General features: G+C 39.9%; 1 long non-coding RNA gene across 1 annotated transcript; it reads left to right on the top strand.

Moving 5' to 3' along the window:
• The first annotated feature begins 20,382 nt into the window (after nucleotides 1-20,382).
• LOC110939093 lies at nucleotides 20,383-22,721 on the top strand. Its single transcript, XR_002591958.1, has 3 exons — nucleotides 20,383-20,512; nucleotides 21,178-21,266; nucleotides 22,560-22,721. It is a non-coding gene; the product is annotated as an uncharacterized LOC110939093 (long non-coding RNA).
• Nucleotides 22,722-22,800: the final 79 nt, after the last annotated feature.

The raw sequence follows: 22,800 nt of genomic DNA on the forward strand, positions 1-22,800 counted from the left end.
CTGAATATTGGGATCCGGATACGGGAGTATATTCTGAGGCGGGACACGCGAATAAGTTTAAGTGCTTAAGACATTAATCTCGTATCTCGAACCAGTTGAAATTTGTGTGAAAATTTAAGTGGATCAGTATACTGACAATCTAAGTGAATTGTTTAGAACTTAAAATGTATAAAGCTTAACGGTGTTAGTGATTTGTCTCAAAAACTGATATGATCCTCTTACACAAACTCACAAAAATATTGTTTGAAAATATTACTGCATTTCATTAAAGTCAAAAACCCAAAAGGATGTTTAGTGTGTTTTAGCATAAATTTTGAAAAATTCAAAAAGATTTTCGACAAACTGTTATTGAAAAGCTGATTTTCAAAATTCCAAGTGCTAAACTTGATGGACATTTTGTGAGGGGAGTGTGTGTATGTTTGGCCTACAAGTGATCATCAGAAGTTTTTAAATGTTAAATCATTCTATATCTACAAATGGTTCATCAGAATTTAAATTTGTTAAATCATTCTCTGATTTGTCTTCTACAAGTGGTAGACAGAAAGCATAAATTTGTAAAATTTATTGTGAGGTAGAGAATGTGCAGATATGAAATTAGAGGAAGCCAGGTTACGATCCTGAGCAGGAGGTGAGCCAGGTCATGATCCCAGCTGATTGATAGGGGAAGTTTGTAGATGTATAGAGCCAGATTTCAGATCCTGATTCTGAGTGATTGAAAGCCAGGTTCCAATTCTTGAAGACTCTGTGATTTAAGCAAGAGCCAAGTAACTATCCTGGAGCTAAAGTTCACGCAAGCTGATGATGCTGATGAACTTAAGGAATCAAGAGATCTGATCAAGAGAATTAAAGAGAAGATTGAAGATTGGATCAACATCCGAGGGGAGGTTATCTGTTGGTGTTGATAGAGAAAAGAAGAGAGAGAGATTTGAGGATGCTTTACATTGTTAGATACCTCAAAAGAGTTCGAGAAGACTGATAAAGATTGAAGATTGAAGACTCGACACACTAAAGACTTCGTCAACATCCGAGGGGGAGTCTGTTGGTGCATCCTTCTGTCGACTTCGTCTTGTATCGAGTCTTGTATTAGAATAGATAGATAAGGGCACGTTGTACGAGAACATGTCAGAAATGGGCTTGAAGCTAATTCCGCACGAAATTACCTTAGGGTAATTCCGCACGAAATTAGTTAATTCCGCACGGAACTTAATTCTGTGTGAGTGGTAATTTCGTTTGGGTTAATTCCGTACGAAATTACTCAGCCTATATATACCCATGCCTTGATTTCATTTGTAACTTTCCAGCTCAAATACCGAACTGCTACCAAAGTGTCCACTCGCTGTAATTCTTTGTCAAATCAATCAAAAGACAGTTTAAAGTGATATCTAGCTGAATTGAATTCATTACGTCTGTTTCCGCCTTTGATCATAAACTCTTCTGAACGACTCGTTTGGTCGGCAAACCGATCCTACAGAAATTGGTCAAATGTCGACCAATGTAAATCAAAGTTAAAATGATACCCATGGCGTAAGCCGAAACGGGTTAAATTTGATTAAATAGATAACATTGGGCATATAGTCCAAACGGGACAAATGGTGGTGATAACGCCATTTGACTATATCGACTAATATGGTTGTTGAGCCTTATGTTAACAGGAATGAGTAGCAACTCGGATAATTGCGTTGCCATAGTACATGTGATAATAAAAGCAAGGTATAAATCGGGTCTATTAGTTGACCCGGGCCAGGTACGCATGTTTAGAATTATAGCTAAAGGCAATGTTTTGGTCAATTAATAGCGGAAGTCCTTCGTTGTGAAGGGCTAAATTTTGACCAAAAAGCCCTTGAGGGGTAAATAGGACAAACAACTTTTAAAGAGTTGTTCTGAAATAAACGTCTTGTTTAAATTGAGTCTTTGGAATTCGTATAAAAATGGGGATAAGATGTAAACCAATAGAAGCATGATTTAAGTCTAAAGATGTAAAATACTCGTAACGGGTCAAAACGAGTGCATATGCAAAACGGGTTAAAATTTCTTAAGGAACCCGTAAATTTGAATCTTGATGATTAGTAAACGAATAGAATATGATGACCATGGTATTTTGAAGAAAAATAACAAGTTAGTCTGGTAAAAGCATGAATGGGTCAAAAGTGTCTTAAATGAATTTCAAGCCGAGAGCTTGAAATCTAAAATTTTGTAAATTCAGATGTCGGATTTTTACTCCATGAGATGGAGGATTAAATTACGAACGCGTAGGAAAAAGAATCGCATAAAACGGAGGTCTAGATCAAAAGTTATGCCATGTTGAAGTTTGGTTTTGATTAAAACTTAGCTGGGCGAATATGCAGCACCAGCATCAACACTTTCTGTCAAAATGGGACCGTGGCGTCGCGCCACGGCCAAAGCCTTTTGCCGTCGCACGCGGCGACGGCCTAATATGTTGAAAATTTTGTTTATTTTGTTTATTTCGATTATTTGACCCAATTACCTTGTTGTATTTGTTATTTAACTATCAAAACTGACTTCTAAGTTGGTTTTGATCATAGGTGAATGTCGAGAGTCCCGGATGAAGATCAAGCGTCGAGCTAGAACCGAACACACATTAAATGAAGCTTCCGCGTCAAGTCTTGATTTGTTTTGCTATAAGTGAATTATGTAAACACTTATAAATATGTTTTTGAAATGTGGTAAACATACGGGAATGTTGGTATGGCAAGTTTTTGTTAAGTCACATTTTAGCATTAAAATGTGTATTTTATTATTAAAATCTTGATAAATTGAGATGGGCGTTACAAGTTGGTAATCAGAGCTCAAGGTTAAAAGAATAAAGTGTTCGGTTCGAGGCTTGATTGCAAATCCGGTAAGTACATGTATATCAATGGTTTAGTATGATTAAAGTGTTGAGAACAACACATATGGTTATCGTGTAATACACGTTACACCAATAAAAACAATATAGAGTAGATATAGTCAACGAAATTACATGCGTTGATGCGTATAGTAGAAAAGCCTTGTATTGTAATACGGGCATCCATTAATGTCGAAATTACTAACTGTTGTAAATGTTTTAGTTGAAGGATACTCGCATATGAAGATAGCGAGAGTTTAACAAATCGCGGATTTGATAGAGGAACGGTCCAAAGAGTATGCTCATCAAGGACCTAAATCGCGTAGCGATCACGAACAAGGCTAATGGCAAGAGAAGCCCGTTAGGGCAAGCATTACCAGGTGCACATTTTAAATTTAATTGCACAAATAGTAATATGCAACAAATACGTAGAGATTGAAAGTTGCATATGTAGATTAAAAACTTGGAAAAACCCGAATAGAAAATCTATCCGGGATATTGTTTCCAAGAGAAACAAATAGAGGCATTACTTACATGGGGTGTAATGTGAAAATTATAAAAAGGTCATGTATACCAGGTATTGATCGCTTACTCTGGCCAAGTAAGTGGTGAGCACGTGGTACCATGAACTTTTTATGATGGACATGCTTACATCTGATGTAGTAAGAACGGGGTGAGTGGGACAAATTAAAAAGTACCCAAATGAATCAAATGAGCAAAATAATTGATAATAATGTAAACGAACTGTCACACCCTGGCTTTGCGGAAGCGTGGTTATTTTGGTGTGACTTCTTAATACCATAGCTTAATCATAACAAGCTATATGAATTAAAAATATGCAAGATCATCCATTGAAAGTAAAATAGTAAAACATTGTCTTAACGGGTAAACACCCGACAACCATAAACTTGTCTAAACATTACAACCACAAACTTAAAATAAACACAGTTCGGAGACTGTGACTTGTCCAGGAAAGAGTCACAAGTCTCGAACCCTGGATGACCTTGGGCCTAATGCAGCGGAAAACAAGCCATACCGCGCCAGATCGTTAATTCCCTGAAATACATGTAAGTTGAAAAATCAACAATAATGTTGAGCGAGTTCATGCGAAAGTGCGTAAATAAACCTTTATCTTTATCAAAAACCTGGTATGTAGCAAATAAGGAAAAAGAGATCACCAATGGTTTGCAAGGCCATTGATATGTGTAAATGCAAGTAGGAAGGCTCAAACCTAGCAAATTTATGCGTCGGGAACAAAGTCATCCCAAGGTCCGTTATGCTGGACCTGGGACTGGGCTCGCTACACCCAAATAGATCTACCGCTCCTGCCCCTCGGTCCTACCCTGAGGATTAATGACCTCAAGTGTACGCCTACCCATTCACATGATCTAAAAGTAACCCTCCTTACGCTAACCATACCATGTGTAAAGTAATCATAATCATTGTAACATGTATTTCACCCCCGCAGTTTATAAAACTGAAAACAGTTAAGAGAAAAGGGGGACATGAACTCACAGTGAGTGCGTCTCAATACCAAGTAATCCGAATATCCGAAAGCTGTGCAACGGCCTACATGTGCTAATTCTATTAGACGGATGGCCGTGCCTTAGCTTTATAGCTTACATTTTTAGGAAACGGTTAGACAACCGCTTTGTGTATATACTTGGTAGATAATTTCCTTCCCAAGGATGGGGGAATTAATACATGCGTGTTTATAACATTAAGTCTCTCTTAATATATTTTATTTCTCATTCCAAAAATATAATTATTTTTCTCAAAAATAATATATTTTCTCTCCATATAATACTTTCCAAAATAATACGTTGACAATACATGCGTTTATGAATATTTTCGAATAAAGCGTAAGTTACGTTTTGGCGATTAAGTGGTAATAGTAATTACCGTTGTAACTTTTATGCTTGTTTGTATTATTTTGGGTTCGACAAAGTTAGTAAATATTATTTCTTTACTCGAAAAATAATATTTATACATTTTCACAAAATAATCATAAACAGTGTTGTGAAAAATATATTTATCGAATAAATATTTATCACGTTTATTTTTTTGTGAAAATCCCACCTCCGATTATTTAATAAATAAAGTCATGGCGAAATATAGTTTGAAAACATGTCAAAAGTAGTCTAACACTTGTAAATAATTCTAAGTGTTATATTTTTAGAAAAATTTCGCCAGAGTTTCCCCTGTAACTGGAGGTGGCCACGCTTTCAAGCGTATCATTTTCTTTTACAAAATCATTTCAACAATTCTTCAAATCAACCAAATCATTTCCCGATACTTCAAACTAGTTTCAACACATTAAACTCGTAGACTAGTATGTAAAATCACAATATTACATGAACTTGTAGTTTTTTTCTAAAACTATTATGTAGATCTCGTTATATTTAGTGGATCTATGTATAAAATAGTTTAGTCTTGCAAAAACCCAGTTTCTGGAACAAATCACTCTTTACAACTTCCGACAATTTTTATAAAAATTGTTATTTTGTCGGATCTTTCGTTTCACAAGTGTTTTTTTTTACACTTGTAGTTTATAGAAATCGTCTTTTATTAACATGTTATCCACTTTTGTAAAACATGATTTTCTCGACACCCGGTTCTACGAATATACCACTTGTACATACGTAGATCGGCTCGTTTTAAATACTATTTTTCATGTTAAAACACTTTTACACAAGTTCATGTTTCCCGTGTGGTGGAGTTTCACCTTTTAACCCTTGTACAGTTAGAAACAAGTGTATGTCAAGATTCGGGATCTTAACAAAGTCGGGTTAAACGATGATAAGAGCCACCACATCGTAGATCGGGCCTTAACAACCAACATATTCAAATACTACGACATTTACACGCGTTATATGCTTTTAACCAACGTTATTCGAGTTTTAGTAGACTTTTTAGATTCGAATGATGGGTTACCGACTTTTAACTGTCAAAAGTTCTTTTAACCACTTTAGATATGATTAAAAACGAGTTTTAAACAATATACCTCTAGCTCAAGGCTAGGGAAGAATCTAGTCGAAAACGGCGTGGATAAAAGCAAATGCACGAGGTCCTTTAGCTTCCGTTTGCTCCAAGCTTCGTTGTACGTGATCCCCGACACTAGAGTGCACTTGGAATGGCAAGACTTGAACCGACAATGGATGGATGGATGGATGGAGCTCTCGGCCGAGAGTAGGGGTCAAGGGAGAGGGTTGGGTGTTGGTTTGGTGGTGGATGACAACTCACATGTGGGTGTGTGCTTATATAGAGAAAATTGTCGTTATCGTCCAACGGTCTTTAAGTCTAGATATCCGCATTATCAAATAAAATAATTAAAGTATGTACTCCCTTGGTCCCACCATTTGGCCGATTCCATTAGAGTGTAATGGTATCCGGTTCGTTTTCGATTGTTCAGTTAGAGTTTAGTTTGGTTAAGTCGGTTAGGTTTAGGGATTAACCCCGTTAGTTGTTTAATGTGTTAAAGAGCGGGTGTTAGGGTAATCAGGGACCCTAACTGGCTCAGAAAAATACTAACAATAATTCTGGCAATATTTTTATGTTCCGGGTATAGTCCGGTTGTTCGGTTGGATAGTAATCCGTTAAAGTGCTTAAGTAATCCTTTAAGCGTCGTAAATAATATTTTTAGCGACACAATTTATTCTGCAAAGTGTCAGGAATAATTCCTCATATTTTGGCACTTTATTAATTAGCTAGAAGCTAGTGTGTTGATAAAAGTGCTGTGTTTTGTGCTTAGAGTACGTTTTAGGCACATCCAATCTCTGTATCTTATCCCTAGAGACGTAAACATACAACCCTTGTATCTCTACACATACTATGGGTGTAGTAAAATAATTCTGGCTCATTCAGGCCTTTAGAGGCAGTGTTTGCCTGATGCTGGCTATATCAGCATGTTCAATAGGTTATCCGTTCAAATGCTACTGTGCTTTTGTGCATCATGTTTGTCACTAAGGTTCAGTAAATAAAAAAATGGAGTGACGGAAATCAAAGTATGATGCAGATATGTACAAGTATCAAAAATCAAGTAGCAGTTTATCAGCAAACACAGTAAAGCACAGTAATTAAGCAATAATTAATAGTTAATTAGGTCGTACGGGTACCTGGTTTTGTGAGGGTTGTCACATTCTCCCCCCGTTAAATAAATTTCGTCCCGAAATTTTAAATTCTGCTTGTAGAAGCAGGGTTCTCAGGAAATAAGTGAGGGTATTTCTCCTTCATTCGGTCCTCACGCTCCCAGGTGAATTCAGGACCGTGTCTAGCATTCCAGCGAACTTTGACGAGCTTGACACTGCTCCGGCGGGTCTTGTTTATTTTCCAATCTGTGACCTCGACAGGTTCCTCAACAAAGTGGAGCGTGTCGTCTATATGAATTTCGTCGGTAGGAATAGCAACGTTAACTTGAGTTGGACTTTTCTTCAGATTGGATACATGAAATGTATCGTGAACATTATTCAGCTCGGCAGGTAGTTCCAACTTGTATGCTACGGTTCCAATCCTTTCCAAAACCTTGAAAGGACCAATGTAGCGTGGATTCAACTTCCCACGTTTCCCAAATCGTGCTACACCCTTCCAGGGTGATACCTTCAACAAAACCATATCTCCAACCTCAAACTCCTGAGGTTTCCTTTTCAGATCTGCGTAGGTCTTCTGACGGTCACGAGCCGCACTAATGCGATCTCGGATTTGCGCGATCTTATCTGTAGTTTCCTGAACTACATCGGGACCTACCAATTGTCTATCACCTGCGTCAGACCAACAGAGCGGCGACCTGCACTTGCGCCCATATAACGCTTCGAATGGCGCGGCACCAATACTGGTGTGGTAGCTGTTGTTGTACGAAAACTCAACCAGGGGTAAATGCTTATCCCAGCTACCGCCTAAATCCATCACACATGCTCTCAGCATGTCCTCCAACGTCTGAATTGTCCGCTCACTTTGGCCGTCGGTCTGCGGGTGAAAAGCTGTGCTCAGATTCAGCTTTGAGCCAAAAGCTTCCTGGAAGGATTGCCATATCCTTGATACGAACCTCCCATCTCTATCAGAAATAATCGAGAGAGGTACTCCATGGCGTGTAACAATCTCTCTCATGTAAATTTCAGCCAATTTGCTTGTATTATCCTTCTCGCGGATAGGCAAGAAGTGTGCTGATTTCGTCAATCGATCTACTATCACCCAGATAGTGTCATGGCCCTTTGGCGTTCTTGGCAACTTCGTAATAAAATCCATGGAGATTTCTTCCCACTTCCACTGGGGAATTTTCGGTTGCTGCAGAAGTCCCGAAGGCTTCTGGTATTCCGCCTTAACTTTGGCGCAAGTTAAACATTTGCTCACATAAATAGCAACTTCGCCTTTCATCCTAGGCCACCAATAATAATCCTTAAGATCCTGGTACATCTTATCCGCTCCAGGGTGGATAGAGTACCGTGACTTGTGAGCTTCTTCAAAGATAACCTCTCTTAAACCACCAAACAGAGGAACCCAAATCCTTTTCCCAAAACACAATGTTCCTTCCCTGTTTGGCACCAACATCTTCTCCATCCCACGGAGATATTCTGCCTCAAGGTTTCCCTCCTTGAGAGCTTCCTTCTGTGCTGCACGAACGCGCGAGGAAAGATCGGTTTGAATAATCATTTCCATAGCCCTAACCCTTATGGGCTTGATTCTCTCTTTACGACTTAGGGCATCGGCGACCACATTCGCCTTCCCTGGATGATACTTGATCTCGCAGTCGTAATCGTTCAACAACTCGACCCATCGCCTTTGCCTCATATTCAACTCCTTCTGGTTGAATATATGCTGGAGGCTCTTGTGATCTGTAAAGATTGTACACTTTGTACCGTAAAGGTAGTGTCTCCAGATCTTCAAGGCAAAAACCACTGCGCCTAGCTCCAAGTCATGTGTGGTATAGTTCTTTTCATGCACCTTCAGTTGGCGTGATGCGTAGGCAATAACCTTTTGACGTTGCATCAACACACAACCCAATCCTTGACGCGATGCGTCGCAATATACCACAAAATCGTCGGTACCTTCCGGTAGAGCCAAGATTGGCGCGTTACAAAGCTTATCCTTCAACACTTGAAATGCTTCATCCTGTTTGATTCCCTAATCAAACTTTTTATCCTTCTGCGTGAGGAGTGTCAACGGTTGAGCGATCTTTGAAAAGTTCTCGATGAACCTTCGATAATAGCCAGCCAAACCCAAGAATTGCCGAATCTCGGTTGGTGTCTTTGGCGTTTCCCAATCTTTGATCGCCTCGATTTTGGTGGGATCCACGTGGATTCCATCTCCATTCACCACGTGCCCAAGGAACTGCACTTCTCTTAGCCAAAACTCACACTTAGAGAACTTGGCGTACAGCTGTTCTTTCTTTAGTAGCTCCAGAATGGCTCTAAGATGCTGCTCGTGCTCAGCCTTCGTCCTTGAATAAATTAGAATGTCATCAATGAACACGATCACGAACTTATCCAAGTACGGCTTACAAACTCGGTTCATCAAATCCATGAACACTGCAGGTGCGTTTGTCAAACCAAACGGCATAACGAGAAACTCGTAGTGTCCATAACGAGTTCTGAAGGCTGTCTTCGGAATACTCTCCTCTTGTATCCGTAGCTGATGGTATCCAGATCGAAGATCGATCTTGGAGTAAAAGCTTGAACCTTGAAGCTGGTCGAACAGATCATCGATTCTTGGCAGGGGATACCTATTCTTGATTGTCAGCTTGTTCAACTCTCTGTAGTCAATGCACATACGGAAACTGCCGTCTTTCTTCTTCACAAACAAAACTGGAGCTCCCCAAGGCGAGAAGCTTGGTCGGATAAACCCCTTGTCTAACAACTCTTGAAGTTGTGTCGACAGTTCTTGCATCTCAGACGGAGCGAGTCGGTAAGGTGCCTTAGCCACAGGCGCAGCGCCTGGAACTAAGTCGATGCGAAACTCCACTTGCCTTTGAGGTGGCAAGCCAGGCAAGTCTTCTGGAAAGACTTCTGGGTATTCCCTCACGACAGGGATGTCTTCGATCTTTGGCTCAGCAGCCTTCTTATCTACAATGTGTGCTAGAAAAGCAACACATCCTTTCTGCAAACACTTTCTCGCTTTCAGGCAGCTAATCATCCTCAACGGCGTCTCACGCTTCTCCCCATGAACAACAATGGTCTCACCATCATCGGTCGGGATACGAATAATCTTCTCGTGACAAACTATCTCTGCCTTGTTACTCGATAACCAATCCATCCCTACTACCACGTCGAAGCTTCCCAACTGGACTGGTAATAGATCGAGAGCAAACTCACGCTCTCCCAATTCGATTACGCAACCTCGAATCACCTCGTTAGCTTCTACTAACTTCCCATTCGCTAATTCGATCGAGTAAGGAATATCTAACTTACTAGCGGCTAAACCAAGCATGTTTCTAAATTCTAGCGATACGAAGCTATAATCGGCACCAGTATCAAACAAAACGGATGCATAGCGTTGGTTTACAGGGAACGTACCAGTGACAACGTTGGGATCCTGGCGCGCTTCCCTGGCTTCCATGTTAAACACTCTTCCGCGTGCCTGGGTTAATTCTGGGCAATTCCTCTTGAAATGCCCTTGATCTCCACAATTAAAACATCCGGGCCTCTGCCCGTTTCCACCATTGTTTCCAACTTGATGGTTTCCCTGGTTCCGATTCATGGTGCCCGCTTGGTTAGCATTGTTGGCACGATTTCCATCACCTCCCAGGTTTCCTTGTGGGCGGTTCCCAGCACCACCACGGTTGTTCCTATTCCCATTTCCTCCTTGACCTCCCCGGCCAGCAGTGATCCAACAAGTCTCCTTCAGGTGGCCAACCTTTCCACATGCTTCACAAACTTTCAACCCACAACGACCAGAGTGATGTCGTTGGCATAAATTGCACTTGGGCTGCGCACCCATGTATCCCTTGCTTTTCTTTCTACCACCAGCTGAATCATGAGCTGGCGCATTCGATTCTCCCTTCTTGACCACCATCCCGGTGCTTTGCTTGAGACTCGAAAATTTTCGCTTATTACCACCAGATGACTCCACATGAGTCTCCTTTTTCTTGGGTTCAATCTCATCGAACTTGTTCAACCGAATCGCCTCTTCGGTGAGAGCCACACTCAGATCAATGGCTTCTGTGATGGTTGCAGGTTTGGAAGAAGTCACCATGCTGATTATCTGAGGAGCCAATCCCCAGATGAAGCGTTCAATCCTCTTGAACTCCGGTGTAACCATGTAGGGTACCACGTGCGACAAATCGTGGAACCTCTGGACATACTCAGCTATCTTGGAACCTTCCATCTTTAGGTGCCAGAATTCGGTCTCTAACCTCTGAATTTCAGCACGAGAACAGTACTTCTTGCGCATAAGCTCTTTCAACTCTGTCCAGGTTAGTGCGTAAGCTGCGGCTTCGCCAAGGGTCTGGACCTGTAGATTCCACCAGGATAGGGCTCCATCCACAAATAGCCCTGAGATGTAAGTGACTTGCTGATCCACAGCGCACTTGCTCATGCGAAGTACGGACTCTGTCTTCTCTGCCCAGCGGATGAAAGAGACAGCACCACCTGTGCCGTCGAAGTTGATGGGCTTACAGTCCAAGAATTGTTTGTAGGTGCACCCTGCACATACATTACATCATAGGAACGGTATTAGCATCTGCTAAGGGAATCCATTTAGGCCATGGTATGTCTTAATGACTTAGGGTTACCATGGGGAGGATTTTGGTTGCCGTTGATGTTCGAGCTACTTCCGCTTGGTCCTCCTTGCGAGACAGCATATTGAGCAATGGCGGCAGCAATAACTTGCTGTAGTTCTTCAGGAGTAGTGGGCATCGGCTGAGGTTGTCGTCTTGGTGCCATCTTCTAAAGATGCGTACGTCGATTAGGCCATAATAAACATACGTATATAGTAATAATAATATAGAACATCTCATGTTATCAATATCACACACAACATCCCATGTCCCAACATCCCATGTTACAAATATCATATACATACAACATCCCATGTCCCAACATCCCATGTTGCAAATATCATACATACTCCATGTCCCAACATCCCATGTTGCAAATATCATACAACATCCCATGTCCCAACATCCATGTCACAAAACATAAATAAGCAATCAAGTGGATCAGATATGGTGAGAATACGGCGATTGTTATATATCGAGACCATAAAGTGTAGCAAGTGTGTCAGCATGTCACTGTATCGTACAATCACAAATCAAATAGGGCTACATCACCCCTGTCAAAAACAATATCACATCAGTGTCACATACATCCAGTACATCAACAAATATCAACAAAAATCAGTATCGTCAGATGGTCTCCAAAAGGCTGTGCAGTCACAATCGCGGTCGTCTCACCATCGCCTACCACTACGGTACCAATGAGCCCTATGCGGATGGGGGTGGAGGAGGGGGAAAGTGAGTGTAGAGTAAGCGGCGTAAGTGAAGCCAATCCTCCTCCATCGCCTGCTGAGTGCGAATAACAGATGCAATCTGCTGCTCCATAGTCGTAAGTCGGGCAGCAAAGTCAGGAGGTAATGGTCGAAAAAGGCTGAAAAGATGAAGATGTCTGACCAAGATATGGACCAAAAGATAGTTGAGCTCTCTCGAGCTCCTGGAGTCGCTGTGTATGGGAATCATGCTGATGGACAAAGGACATCAAGACGTCCTCAATGGTATGTCCCATATGGAATGGATGATATGGATCAGTAGGTGGCATCGGTGAGGAAGATGTCCAAAGCAGTGGCATGCTGGTGGAATCGAATGGTGCTACATGAACAGAAGATGGAACAGGTGTCACCTGAGGCATGAAGGGCATAGGCATCGGGATGTGCCCAAAGGGGTGGGCTGAAGAGCCCTCTCCAGGCCCTGCTGGAGGTGCAAACGGTGGGATCTGAAATGAAAAATCAGTATGATGTGCCTCAGTGTGATGTGGTGGAAGTGGTGGAACATCCTCGTCAGCCGGTATCCAACCGTGCTGAGCCTCCTCATCAGGTGGATCCATATGCTCTGCAAATAGAGCGTGCTCAGGCTCAATGGGTACAGGATCAAAAGGAGCAACGACAGGATCAACATGATCGACATGATGGTCAACAGGGACGTCAGCAATGAAAGGTGGGTCAACAAAAGGATCAACAGCATGATCATCAGCTAATAAAGGGACGTCATCAACAGGAAGATCGCCAACTGGCGGGTCAGCCAAAACAGGATCGACAGGAACATCAGCATGCACCAAGCCATGCTCATGTACAGGATCGAAAGCAGCTGCCTGCTCTGGGGCTACGGCAGGCTCCGGGTCGTCAAACGCCATATCAAAATCAAAGTCTGGATCAATGGGACCGATAGGGTCAGCAGGATCAACAGGGTCCTCTACAAGCTGGTCCATAGGAACATACTCAATATCGCGGTCAGGATCAAATCCTGGAGGAAAAACGGGATCGGAATCCTCAATATCGTCGTGCTCGAACACAAAGCTCGGGATGGGTGCGGCAGAAGATGCCTGATCGGGGTCCGAGTCATGTACAAAATGCTGCGTGCTCACCTCGTGAGACGGTACAGATGCCACAGACTCAAAGGAGTCTGGGACTGGCGAATGGACGGGCGAGTCTCCAGCTGGGGCATCAGCGATCATCAAGAGACCGCCAGCGGGTAAAGGGGCTGCATCAGGAACCTCGTCCTCAAAAGGCTCGTCCTCGTAGAGATCAATGTCGCCGTCAGCCTCGGCGTCTAGTAATAGCTCGTGTGCTGGGTAAGAAGCAAGAGGAATCGGAGCTGGAATCACAACAAGGGGAAGATACTCAGCAGGATCGCCATCAATAGGCTCATAGGCACCCTCGGGTAAAGCGAAGGGCAAGGAGTCATCAGTATGCTCATCAATGCCGTCGGGTAGAGCGAACGGCTGGAAGTCGTCATCATCTGTGCTCGTATAATCTGAGGTATGCACCTCATGCTCCGATGACACAATGACATCCGACACCATGGTAGAGGTCCAGTAGTATCCGAGTCTCCGGTATCTGATGTATCCATGTGTCTGTAACACAATCACAAGTATGCACAGATAATCAGTAAATCAGGTAATCACATAAGCTACCAAATAATAATCACATAATCCACCTAGTCCCACTAGCCTCCCAGCCTCCCAGACTGTCCTTCCTAGTCCCACTAGCCTATTTTCCCAGCCTCCCAGACTGACTCCCTAGTCCCACTAGCAAACTCTCCCAGCCTCCCAGACTGACTCCCTAGTCCCACTAGCCAACTCTCCCAGCCTCCCAGACTGACTCCCTAGTCCCACTAGCCAACTACCTCGATCCATTAGATCGAGCCTCGGCCTCCCAGACCGAGCCTCAGTCTCCCAGACCGAGCCTCAGCCTCCCAGACTGAGCCTAAAAATAATAAATAAAATATGCTCAACATTTGTTTATAAAAACGTTTTGGATCTGGACTTAAGTGGTATGTAGTGAAAATGTTTTCGTGAGAGCCCTAGTGATCATAGTCTAGACTCGAGAAGGAATCCTAGTTCGCTATGAACCTGGCTCTGATACCAAGCTGTCACACCCTGGCTTTGCGGAAGCGTGGTTATTTTGGTGTGACTTCTTAATACCATAGCTTAATCATAACAAGCTATATGAATTAAAAATATGCAAGATCATCCATTGAAAGTAAAATAGTAAAACATTGTCTTAACGGGTAAACACCCGACAACCATAAACTTGTCTAAACATTACAACCACAAACTTAAAATAAACACAGTTCGGAGACTGTGACTTGTCCAGGAAAGAGTCACAAGTCTCGAACCCTGGATGACCTTGGGCCTAATGCAGCGGAAAACAAGCCATACCGCGCCAGATCGTTAATTCCCTGAAATACATGTAAGTTGAAAAATCAACAATAATGTTGAGCGAGTTCATGCGAAAGTGCGTAAATAAACCTTTATCTTTATCAAAAACCTGGTATGTAGCAAATAAGGAAAAAGAGATCACCAATGGTTTGCAAGGCCATTGATATGTGTAAATGCAAGTAGGAAGGCTCAAACCTAGCAAATTTATGCGTCGGGAACAAAGTCATCCCAAGGTCCGTTATGCTGGACCTGGGACTGGGCTCGCTACACCCAAATAGATCTACCGCTCCTGCCCCTCGGTCCTACCCTGAGGATTAATGACCTCAAGTGTACGCCTACCCATTCACATGATCTAAAAGTAACCCTCCTTACGCTAACCATACCATGTGTAAAGTAATCATAATCATTGTAACATGTATTTCACCCCCGCAGTTTATAAAACTGAAAACAGTTAAGAGAAAAGGGGGACATGAACTCACAGTGAGTGCGTCTCAATACCAAGTAATCCGAATATCCGAAAGCTGTGCAACGACCTACATGTGCTAATTCTATTAGACGGATGGCCGTGCCTTAGCTTTATAGCTTACATTTTTAGGAAACGGTTAGACAACCGCTTTGTGTATATACTTGGTAGATAATTTCCTTCCCAAGGATGGGGGAATTAATACATGCGTGTTTATAACATTAAGTCTCTCTTAATATATTTTATTTCTCATTCCAAAAATATAATTATTTTTCTCAAAAATAATATATTTTCTCTCCATATAATACTTTCCAAAATAATACGTTGACAATACATGCGTTTATGAATATTTTCGAATAAAGCGTAAGTTACGTTTTGGCGATTAAGTGGTAATAGTAATTACCGTTGTAACTTTTATGCTTGTTTGTATTATTTTGGGTTCGACAAAGTTAGTAAATATTATTTCTTTACTCGAAAAATAATATTTATACATTTTCACAAAATAATCATAAACAGTGTTGTGAAAAATATATTTATCGAATAAATATTTATCACGTTTATTTTTTTGTGAAAATCCCACCTCCGATTATTTAATAAATAAAGTCATGGCGAAATATAGTTTGAAAACATGTCAAAAGTAGTCTAACACTTGTAAATAATTCTAAGTGTTATATTTTTAGAAAAATTTCGCCAGAGTTTCCCCTGTAACTGGAGGTGGCCACGCTTTCAAGCGTATCATTTTCTTTTACAAAATCATTTCAACAATTCTTCAAATCAACCAAATCATTTCCCGATACTTCAAACTAGTTTCAACACATTAAACTCGTAGACTAGTATGTAAAATCACAATATTACATGAACTTGTAGTTTTTTTTCTAAAACTATTATGTAGATCTCGTTATATTTAGTGGATCTATGTATAAAATAGTTTAGTCTTGCAAAAACCCCGTTTTTGGAACAAATCACTCTTTACAACTTCCGACAATTTTTATAAAAATTGTTATTTTGTCGGATCTTTCGTTTCACAAGTGTTTTTTTTTACACTTGTAGTTTATAGAAATCGTCTTTTATTAACATGTTATCCACTTTTGTAAAACATGATTTTCTCGACACCCGGTTCTACGAATATACCACTTGTACATACGTAGATCGGCTCGTTTTAAATACTATTTTTCATGTTAAAACACTTTTACACAAGTTCATGTTTCCCGTGTGGTGGAGTTTCACCTTTTAACCCTTGTACAGTTAGAAACAAGTGTATGTCAAGATTCGGGATCTTAACAAAGTCGGGTTAAACGATGATAAGAGCCACCACATCGTAGATCGGGCCTTAACAACCAACATATTCAAATACTACGACATTTACACGCGTTATATGCTTTTAACCAACGTTATTCGAGTTTTAGTAGACTTTTTAGATTCGAATGATGGGTTACCGACTTTTAACCGTCAAAAGTTCTTTTAACCACTTTAGATATGATTAAAAACGAGTTTTAAACAATATACCTCTAGCTCAAGGCTAGGGAAGAATCTAGTCGAAAACGGCGTGGATAAAAGCAAATGCACGAGGTCCTTTAGCTTCCGTTTGCTCCAAGCTTCGTTGTACGTGATCCCCGACACTAGAGTGCACTTGGAATGGCAAGACTTGAACCGACAATGGATGGATGGATGGATGGATGGAGCTCTCGGCCGAGAGTAGGGGCCAAGGGAGAGGGTTGGGTGTTGGTTTGGTGGTGGATGACAACTCACATGTGGGTGTGTGCTTATATAGAGAAAATTGTCGTTATCGTCCAACGGTCTTTAAGTCTAGATATCCGCATTATCAAATAAAATAATTAAAGTATGTACTCCCTTGGTCCCACCATTTGGCCGATTCCATTAGAGTGTAATGGTATCCGGTTCGTTTTCGATTGTTCAGTTAGAGTTTAGTTTGGTTAAGTCGGTTAGGTTTAGGGATTAACCCCGTTAGTTGTTTAATGTGTTAAAGAGCGGGTGTTAGGGTAATCAGGGACCCTAACTGGCTCAAAAAAATACTAACAATAATTCTGGCAATATTTTTATGTTCCGGGTATAGTCCGGTTGTTCGGTTGGATAGTAATCCGTTAAAGTGCTTAAGTAATCCTTTAAGCGTCGTAAATAATATTTTAGCGACACAATTTATTCTGCAAAGTGTCAGGAATAATTCCTCATATTTTGGCACTTTATTAATTAGCTAGAAGCTAGTGTGTTGATAAAAGTGCTGTGTTTTGTGCTTAGAGTACGTTTTAGGCACATCCAATCTCTGTATCTTATCCCTAGAGACGTAAACATACAACCCTTGTATCTCTACACACACTATGGGTGTAGTAAAATAATTCTGGCTCATTCAGGCCTTTAGAGGCAGTGTTTGCCTGATGCTGGCTATATCAGCATGTTCAATAGGTTATCCGTTCAAATGCTACTGTGCTTTTGTGCATCATGTTTGTCACTAAGGTTCAGTAAATAAAAAAATGGAGTGACGGAAATCAAAGTATGATGCAGATATGTACAAGTATCAAAAATCAAGTAGCAGTTTATCAGCAAACACAGTAAAGCACAGTAATTAAGCAATAATTAATAGTTAATTAGGTCGTACGGGTACCTGGTTTTGTGAGGGTTGTCACACGAACAGCCGGGTGATGGAAGCGTATTACATTAGGATAATGAGCCCGAGTGAAGGGACAAGGATTAATGTAAAATGATTAAGATATGCAATGGGAGGGGGTGTACTTACACTCGAACCCAGAAAATGAAAACATGTAAAATGATTAAGATATGCAATAGGAGGGGGTGTACTTACACTCGAACCCAGAAAATGCAAACATGTAAAATGATTAAGATATGCAATGGGAGGGGGTGTTCTTACACCCGAACCCGGAGAATGCAAACATGTAAAATGATTAAGATATGCATTGGGAGGGGGTGTACTTACACTCGAACCCAGAGAATGCAAATATGTCTCTTAACGGGCCGTTTTTGTAAAATGCCAAACTTGAGGACAAAGTCGGAATATAAAAAATGAAACGAAGTCTTAATGCATACCGGAAGGGTTGCAATAATAACGACTTTGGTAAAACACCCGGTTGATGGGTAAGGAGTTAAACACATGCGTAACCGAGAAACGGGAACTCGGACGGAGAGTCAAAAGACTTGGGTTTTGAATCATGACTAAAAGACGACAAGATGGCGTAAATAGAAATTTTGATAAATCATGTTCAACTACTTTAAAGTTGAACGGGTCGAACAAATGATAAAAATTTCACATGAATAAATCAAACGGTTTAAATATAATATAATGCCGGATGGCATCAATAAGCGCAAGCTGAATAATGGTAGCGTTAAATGCAAAAGAATAATGAGCCCGGTAATGGGACATAATCAAATACGAATATATGTAAATTGGACAATGGTGAGCATAAGATGAACCGACGCATAAATGACGTGAGAAATCATAAAGTCGGAAAATTTGTTCGAAAGAAAACAAATGTAGCCTTAGACTACGGTCAAGGTCAAAGGAAATACCAAGACGAAAATAAATGATTTTGAACATAAAAAGGGTACCTTGACGCCATATACATATATAAATGTATATACCTTTGAATAAAGACTTGAATAAATGATGATCTACGGGATTATCATAACCTATGGGATTATAAATGAGGCTAAGGTCTACGGGACCAAAAAGACCCTCGAGTCCCAAATAGAAAGAAACGAATTGTTAGGGTCTCATCTTAATAAGGTAAAAAGGTGAAAATATAAAGAAATAGCCTACGTGGCTAAGCAAAAGAACCTACGGGTCAATAGTATAAAACAAGGAAACTGGCTGTAAAATAATAACGGGAGATAAAGTAGTATAAAAAGCGACAGGTTTCGCTAAGTTAATTAAATGGGTTAAAAGCAAAGAGATTGTAAAAGGTCTGGTTGACAAAAGTGAAAAATTTCACTAAAACATTAAACGGGCAAAAATGACAAAAGAGTTCACAATTATTTAAATTATGCTACGTCACAAAAGTGAGTGAAGTCATTATCGAAATGACAATGGAAGGGGATAAGTCCTTGGACGTAAATTCCTTGGAATTGACATGAGCTAAAATGAAAACGTTAAACTAAAGAATTCAATTTTTGGTAAGAAACAACGTTTTAACACGTATGAATACTATGAGACGAATTCGGAAATGAGTAAATCAAAGAACGTGGGTCTTAACACCAATGGGTGCGAGACGATACGTCCGAAAAGAAGAAGCATGATAAAGAAAAGTCGAATTAGACTTAAACGTGACGTGACATGCTCACAGACAAGAAAAGAAATATAGAGAATGATATAGAATACAGTCAAGTCGTAACGTGAGTTACGAGATATGAAAATCAGAAAACAAGCAAAAGGCCAAGTTGGCAATAAGATATACTCGAATGACGGGGAATAAAGCTACGAATCAGTCTAGCCGATAAAACATTTCAAAGTCAGATTAGTGTTACGACTTATACAAAGCACTTGTCGATATGAGATTAGCTTGAAGTAAGCATGTTGAAATTAAATATAACTGAGTGATCAGATGACAACTCGGTCGAATAAGTGACCAGATTAAGAAATACAAGATGAAAGTATCGGCCTATGAGGCCATACATGTAAAAGATGCATATGCTATGAAACCAAAAAGACATTACCATACTTCCCTGGTAAGAAAATTATGTGTGAGCAATGCTCAAGTGATCACCAAGACTAAGGTCCGAATGATCTAAGCTGATAAAGTACGTGAGAAAGGTTTCGGGGACGAAACCTCTTTAAGGGGGTAGACTTGTAACACCCCAAAAATGGGTTTGGTAATCAAACCCCGTTAATAGTAAAGACGAGTAAAATACCGTTAGTGGTAAAATTAACCCGGTGAATATTAGGATTTAAATAATTAATCCTATATTAATCAAAAAGAAGAATAAACGCTTTGAGAAACACGGTTTATTAGAAGCCCGAGTTAACGGGACTTAAATATAAAATGGGTTATAATTCCCCACACCCACCAAGTTAACTAGGAATAGTTAACCTAGTTAGTAATTGGTAACTAAATGAAAAGCTATGAGATATAGCTTCTTTTATAATAAATGAAACAAGAGGGGCTAATATGGCCAAGAAGGGAAACTTGTTTTATTAAAATTAAAAATAAAACACAACACACACACTCAGTGTGTGTGTGCGTGGATCGACCAGAGGACAGGGGAGAAAGAAGCAAACCCTAACTCTCACAAATCTCTCAAATTGAAGGTCCAAATCAAGTCCAAATCAAAATCCGAGTACGAATTAGTGATCTTCAATGAAAAAGGAGTCACGAGGTATGTAAATTTCATTAGAAATCTCTAGTTGAATTTCTGAGCAAACCTAGAGAATTCGAATTATATGATTGCATGCTTGTTATATGATGAGATAGGAACATTGTAGTGTCTAGGAGTAAATCCTAGACAAGTATATGATGAAGTTAGGCCTAATTCTTGTGAATTCATGATCACCATTGAAGGTGATAAGTGGGTTTTAGTATGAACATGTTAAACACTAGAAATTGATAGTTGTTCTAGTGTAATTTGAATTTTCGTAAGTAAATTCTGATGTTGTAGATGCGAAAAAATTGATATGAACATGTTAATTGATGTTAAAACTTGGTTAAAACGATAACCATGAACTTGATAAAAGAAGAATACAAATTATGCACATTAGGTGTTTGTTAAAATGCCTAGATGAGAACTAAAGTGTTGAAATTAGAGTGAAAACGCGTGTTTGAATGATATGGCAATTTCGCGTAATATGAAGTGATAAGGGTTCTAAATATTATGTTGATTTAGACTTAATGTTGTAAACCATGTGGTTGAAAGTAGTTAACTTTGACAAACTAAGTTAACTAATCATGAAGTCGAATAGTAGTTTCGACATAGAAAATAAGTGAGGTGGAATAGTCATGATTGGTAATGACTAATTTAACCGCCTTGTAAATGATTGACAATAGTTTGACGCTTAAACGAGCTAGGTGGAGGCTTGGGAAAGAAGCGGTCAAATAAATCAAGTACGAGAAGAGAAGCGCAAGCCGGATGAGAGGTAAGTGTAATTTACACACTTATGTAGAATACTTGTTTATTCTATACACTATAAACGATAACGATAATATTGAAAATATGGAATTCCATTAACATTACCTTGTAGTGTAATCTAATAATGAGGAAAAAGGGTAAAGAAGAAAAATTGGAAATTGGTCAAATGTCGACTAATGTAAATCGAAGTTAAAATGATACCCATGGCGTAAGCCGAAACGGGTTAAATTTGTAAGAAAGGAATTTAAGAGAAAAAAAATTTGGTAGAAAAATCCGGGATGGGATGGATGTAAGAATTAGAAATTTAAAACCATGTTTTTGATTAAATTGGGCATATAGTCCAAACGGGTCAAATGGTGGTGATACCATTTGACTATATCGACTAATATGGTTGTTGAGCCTTATATTAACAGGAACGAGTAGCAACTCGGATAATTGCGTTGCCATAGTACATGTGATAATAAAAGCAAGGTATAAATCGGGTCTATTAGTTGACCCGGGCCAGGTACACATGTTTAGAATTATAGCTAAATGCGATATTTTGGTCAATTAATAGTGGAAGTCCTTCGTTGTACAAATAAAGGGCTAAATTTTGACCAAAAAGCCCTTGAGGGGTAAATAGGACAAACAACTTTTAAAGAGTTGTTCTGAAATAAACGTCTTGTTAAAATTGAGTCTTTGGAATTCGTATAAAAATGGGGATAAGATGTACACCAATAGAAGCATGATTTAAGTCTAAAGATGTAAAATACTCGTAACGGGTCAAAACGAGTGCATATGTAAACGGGATAAAATTTCTTAAGGAACCCGTAAAGTTGAATCTTGATGATTAGTAAACGAATAGAATATGATGACCATGGTATTTTGAAGGAAAATAACAAGTAGGTCTGGTAAAAGCATGAATGGGTCAAAAGTGTCTTAAATGAATTTCAAGCCGAGAGCTTGAAATCTAAAATTTTTTAAATTCAGATGTCGGATTTTTACTCCATGAGATGGAGGATTAAATTACGAACGCGTAGGAAAAAGAATCGTGTAAAACAGAGGTCTAGATCAAAAGTTATGCCATGTTGAAGTTTGGTTTTGATTAAAACTTAGCTGGGCGAATATGCAGCACCAGCATCAACACTTTCTGTCAAAATGGGACCGTGGCGTCGCGCCACGGCCAAAGCCATTTGCCATCGCGCGCGGCGACGGCCTAAAATGTTGAAAATTTTGTTTATTTCGATTATTTGACCCAATTACCTTGTTGTACTTGTTATTTAATTATCAAAACTGACTTCTAAGTTGGTTTTGATCATAGGTGAATGTCGAGAGTCCCGGATGAAGATCAAGCGTCGAGCGAGAACCAAACACACATTAAATGAAGCTTCCGCGTCAAATCTTGATTTGTTTTGCTATAAGTGAATTATGTAAACACTTATAAATATGTTTTTGAAATGTTGTAAACATACGGGAATGTTGGTATGACAAGTTTTTGTTAAGTCACATTTTAGCATTAAAATGTGTATTTTATTATTAAAATCTTGATAAATTGAGACGGG

The sequence above is a fragment of the Helianthus annuus genome, chromosome 5 (genome assembly GCF_002127325.2).
Source record: "Helianthus annuus cultivar XRQ/B chromosome 5, HanXRQr2.0-SUNRISE, whole genome shotgun sequence".
Classification (NCBI taxonomy): Eukaryota; Viridiplantae; Streptophyta; class Magnoliopsida; order Asterales; family Asteraceae; genus Helianthus; species Helianthus annuus.